Source organism: Euphorbia lathyris, chromosome 9 (genome assembly GCF_963576675.1).
Source record: "Euphorbia lathyris chromosome 9, ddEupLath1.1, whole genome shotgun sequence".
Lineage (NCBI taxonomy): Eukaryota > Viridiplantae > Streptophyta > Magnoliopsida > Malpighiales > Euphorbiaceae > Euphorbia > Euphorbia lathyris.
In genome coordinates, this window is record NC_088918.1 from 57,960,549 (window position 1) to 57,966,779 (window position 6,231).

Below are 6,231 nucleotides of genomic sequence, written 5' to 3' on the forward strand. Positions count from 1 at the left end.
GTGATTTGGGCATCACAATTAATTTCAACCATGGTGCTTTTGACATGTTATTTTCAATTCAATTTAAATTTTAGTTATCAATTTCCTAGCAGTAGTAGTTGATTAAGATCGACTCAAGTCAGCAGGATACTAAATTACCCAGTGATTCTATCTTTTCAATTATCATGGTTTTTACTCTTAGCTTTCTTTATTTTCTATTTTAGGAACTTAATTGAATCTGAATATGGTGAGAAATTCTACTTGCAATTCCTTTATTTCTGTTTTGCTGTGAATTTGTGAGCTTTTTGTTATTTAGTTTTGTGGTTTTTATTTTTATTTTTTACTGGATCTTCCTCAATCATTATTTTTACCAATTAATTTAGAACGGGTTTTATGCACAAGATGGTGCTGGTCGGCAGCTCGGGATTATATTAAGTGTATGTTGCATGACATTTCTGGAATGAAGGTTCTCATCCTCTATTGGCAAATGGTAAATCTTTTTTTTTTTAAGTTTTCATTTTGAACCATTTATTTTGTTAATCCTATCATTGTTTTGTTTTTGTTGCTCAAATAATTTGCTTAATTCATAAAAAAATCTTTGTGCTCCAAGGAGGTTTGCGGAGGAACCTAAGGTAACTTCAATTGAACTTTTTAAATTATTAATTGACTTTATTAACGCCCTAAGGTTTGTTTATCACTTTTATTTTTACATACACAGTTTTCTTTTACATATTGAAGGACATTCGGACTCATTGTTTGTTGAAATTTAACATTAAGAGTGTAAAACTTACATTCATGGTTGAGTTTTTTCTTTTCTGCTATATGAGTTCCATTATTGGGTTCTAATTAATGTTGGTTTCTTGAAGTTCATTTTGTTGGGGTTTAGTGTCCTATAGTCAATTGTTATAGGATATAAACCAGCTGTAAATGAATTGTTCTTTATATCATTTGTTTTAATAAGATATGATTTTCCAAATTATATAAAGGCAATTACTTTTAAGAACTAAATAAGTCTAATAGAAGGAAATCCCTAAGTTTATTTAAAGTGATTATAAAGTGTTCATACAAGCATGAAGGGAGACAAAACATTATAATAAAGTAATAAACTTAAAACCACCCCAAGTCAAGTAATATGTTTTGAATAGGGATTGACATAATACTATAGAGACTTGCATGTAACAATGTTTTCTATCGAGACAGAGAGCTGATTTCACAAGCTTCAGATATGCAGATATCTGGACAATTACATAGATCCAGTGAAGGAGTTCATTAGGATTGGGGACCCGACTTGAGATAACAGGATGGATGGAATTATCCTTTGTCACTTGTTCATCACATTGGTATTAATAGGTATAAGTAATCCTCAGACTCAAAGGAATGTTAATTAGTGATTCTGGATTATGGAATGTGATACTTTGACTCTGTTCAAACACGATCCATAACAGAAATGACTTTGGGGTGTGTGCGGGCAGGCGTTGGGTATCACAAGAAGTAATTGCAGGATAGTTAACATTGGATTGAGCATTTGTCACTCCTCATAAATGAGAGATACGTCCAAGGATCGCTTGTGGAAGACTTGACTCTAAATCCTTGCAAGGTGATAACTTAAGACTTGAAATGGAGATTTCACTTAACCCATTTATTCGGAGTTAACTCGGCCTGTACAAGTAAAACGAATGTCTCGCTATATGTGATTTGACATAATCCATAGTCATAAGATTCAGTTCAAGGATGTAGTTGATAAAGGATCGAATTATACTATAACTAATACGAAAATGTCAACGAAGGAATCAACCTGTCTCCTTATAGCTCTGGGGGAATGTTTACGGTTCTGCTAATCACAGTCCTCGCACTCATTCCGTTATACAAAGATTAAATGTAATTTTGGAAAATTAATTTAATGGTTGTATACGGTTAGTAGTAATAAGAACCTAATGGGTCACACATCCAAAAAGAGGAATGAATATTACAGTAAAACCTCTATATAGGAATATGCTTGAGACCAGGCTATTTGTATAACAATTGGGAGGTTATTACTAAATAGAGTTTGATCATAGAAGTTATTACCAAATTGGGACCGAGCTTTTTTATAACAAAATAGAGGTTATTCTTATATAGAGTATTCCTATATAGAGGCTTTACTGTAATTAATGGATGGAAGCCCAACTTAGTCCACTAAGGCCCAAATATGGAGGGGGACGAAATTCCATGTGTTTAGACACATGTGAGAATTAATTTAATTTTGACAATTTTAATTAGATTATAATTGTGGATTAAATTAATTATAGGATAATTAAGTTAGAAGGTTTATCGTGATTAAATTGCTTCTAATTATTACCCTATTAAATAAGTTAGTATTATCTTAATATATTTAGATATAATTATAGATAATAATAATAATAAGAGTATTATTCCGAATATAACTCTTAATAAGTAACCTAATTCTATCTAACTAGGGTTTAGATACAAGAGGTTATTTATACCCCTCCTATTGTGAATTTCGGCCAACCCTAGTCTATCCCGTAGACTGAGATTTTTGACCCCTACAGTAGAGGACGGAATTCCACCGCTTCCTTCCATTCGATTGATTTTATCTCTTTCTCTTTCTTCTTGATCTTGTGTTGATTTGTTAGAGACACTCTATTTTGATTGTTATCCTGGTTGAGATTCTAACTTGTTTGATCTTGTGTTTTGTTTGTGCTCGTGAACTCGGAACTAGAGTTGAGGACACTTCGTTAGCAACGGTAAATAGTTCTTCACAAAAGACATTTTCTTCTATCATTCCTTGTATGAAATAACGATTAACGGATCTTGATTTAAGGAAATAGGTTAAAAAATTTATATTTTCGCTGCCAAACTTTTGTCTATTTCCCTTCACATTTGTAAGCAAAAGAGAATAGAATTAAGAAGAAAACTTGAGTATATTATATATTGTTAAAATGAAAAGGTTCAGGGTTACGAAATTTAATTTTCTATATTATTAATTTTCTGGTTCATTGTTGTGGTATGCTCTTCTAAGAATTGTTAGTCACCTAAATGGCTTAGTTTTTAATGATTTTTATGAAGTTATTTTACAAACCTTAATATTTTTTCTTATTTATGCATGAGAGTTTTTGTTACTTGATTTGTTTGTATCATGTGTACAGATGGGATAATTGGAGTTGCAATTTTAGTGTTCGAGATAAATGTGATATTAACTTAATTTTTTTTCCATGATTTAATTTGGGAATGTATGAACAAACTTCGTGATTTTAACTTTTTCATGACAATTAATTAATTGATTATAATATAATTAAATGGTTTTTTAGAAATAAAAGAATTAATTAGAATCTAATTAGATCCTTGAAAGGAAATATATATAAAAATTCATGTTTTAATTTTTTTTGTAAATAAAAAGTTTAGGTAAGGATAAGTCTATCCACTCCTACAGACCTCGATGAGGATGTAGAGTGGAATCTACAGCTATGCAAAGTAACAATTTTAATTATATTAAATTAAGTAAATCATTGTTTCAATTTAATTTATTTTGAAGAGTAAGATTTATAAATTATGTGTCTAAAATATATTATGCAGGGTTTAAGATTTATGAATTGAGGTCTAATTTTTTTAAATTAAGATGTAAAATCATACTTTAAATTATAATACATAGAGAAAAGTGATGTATGATTTAGTTGTAATTTTATATCTATTTATTATTTTTTTCATATAAAATAACCCTATGAATATTTTTTTTTTGAAACAAAAAAATAATGCATTAATGAGCCAGATCATGGCAAAATTGTAATAATGAAACAGAAACAGAACTCGGTAATAAATTAAAAACAGAAGGACAAGTAGATAAACGAGAAGACTGTGCTAACACATGTGTCATCCCATTCGCTTGCCGCCGTATCCATTTGACTGAGTAAGAGTCATTTGATATTAGAATCGATCGTATTTGAATAATTCTATCCCCAAATTCAGAATCATCAACAGAAGTAGAATTTATTGCATCAATTACTTGTTTAGCATCAGATTCGAAAACCACATTTCTTATTCCATCAACTTGTAGCCATTGCATAGCTTGTAATAGAGCTTCGGCCTCACATTCTCGTGTTGTCGGACAACATAACAGACCCGCACATCTCCCTATTACAAACTGCCCATGTGCATCTCGTACTGCTGCTCCTATCCCTGCACGACCATCAGTGTTAAAACATGCAGCATCAACACAACACGAGAGAAATCCTTCCGATGGTGGGTGCCAAGCCGTGCAACCAGCAGATGAAATATTTCCTGCTACTGTACTTCCGATCTGCTGTTCTTCCGTACCAGTCCGATTTCTCAAGGCATTTGCTTCTGACCAATCATTAAGTACTGTGCAAGCTTGAGCCACTATTTGATCTGTTGTACGAATCTCATACTGCCAAAGACGGGTATTTCTAGCCTGCCATAAGCTCCAGAGGTGCATCAAAAATGTTTTCACAATTTGTTCCGGTGCTGCTCTAATCATATTATAAAACCATGCTGTCAAGTTCTCAGCCACTGCCGCCTCCGCATTAATTCGATCCAGAAGTCCCGCCTTCTGCCACACTCTTATTGCTCCTGTACATTCAATAAAAAGATGCCATCCATCCTCCCAAGGTTCGTTACATATCACACAAGTACTACATACCTGTAACCCGCGTATTTGGAGATTCACACGTGTTGGGAGATAATTGTGTGCTAGTTGCCAGCCAAAATGCCGGACCTTGTGTGGAATTTCAGCATACCATAATTTTTTCCAAGCACCCTGAACATGAAATCTCTCTCCTGCTTCCAGCGTTGTAGCCAGTCGGTAAGCACTTTTCACTGTGTAACGTCCTGAAGAATGGGATTTCCATATTAACCGATCCTCACTAGTCAAAGTACCAACAGACAGTTTATGAATTTCTGTAATATCTCTATGCTCGAAAATTTCCTCCAACAGTTCTTCATCCCAATCCCTGAAATTATGGATAAACAAATCATTGACTTTCAAATACTCCAACCCTTCCACCATAGGGGTTCGTATATAGCCATCCTCCTCATTACGCAACCATCTCTCAGTCCATACATTTATTGATTGACCGTTTCCAATTTTCCATCTGATTCCTTCTTTAATGATTAGTTGGGAACTCCAGATACTTCGCCATATAAAGCTTGGTGAATGCCCCAATGAGGCCCCCATAAAATCCCCTCTTGGATAATATTTAGCTTTGAAAACTCTACTAACAAGCGAAGATGGATTGGTAAATAACCGCCATCCCTGTTTTCCCAACATAGCAAGATTAAAGGCCGTGAAATTTCGGAAACTCAGTCCTCCCAACAATTTTGGAGCACACAATTTGTCCCATGCCATCCAATTCAGTCCTCTCTCACCTGACTTTTTATTACCCCACCAAAACGAATTCAGCATTCGCTGTAATTCCTCCGCCGTCGATATAGGGAGCAGGAATACATTCATGAAATAGATTGGGATGGCTTGCCCTGCTGCTCGAATAAGTGTAGCCTTACCAGCTTTTGATATTCCTTTTCCTCTCCAGCGTTGTAGCCGCTGCCATAACCTGTCTCTGAAGTGTGCAAAGATTGCTCGTTTCGTTCTACCCACCAACGATGGAAGACCTAGATATCTTCCTGTATTCAACGGACTAGTAATACCTAAAATGCTAGAAATTCCCATAGCCAGGTCATTTGCCACATTTCTACTGAACATGATTCCAGATTTTTCAAAATTTATAGCTTGCCCCGAAGCTAATTCATATGATCTAAGTAATTTTTTTAAGACTCTACTTTCAGATATGGTAGCTTGACAAAATAAGAATGCATCATCCGCAAAGAGCAAATGTGAAATCGCAGGCGCCCCTCTCTTAACTCGGCAACCATGCAGTAACCCCCTATTCTCAGCTGCCTTCAATAATGACGTCAACCCTTCAACACAAAGCAGAAATAAATACGGTGACAGTGGATCACCTTGGCGGAGTCCTCTTTTTGGGCAAACAGGACCAACCAATTGATCATTTATTCTAACCATATATTGCACAGAAGATACACAATGCATTATCAAATTAACCCATTTATCTGCAAAACCCAACTTTAGCATCAATTCTCTTAGATAATTCCAATCCACTCTGTCATATGCTTTACTCATATCAACTTTTAATGCCACACTACCTGCTTTCTTAGCAACATTATTGTTAATGCTATGAATAAGTTCAAAAGCAATCAAAACGTTATCATGAATAAACCTCCCTT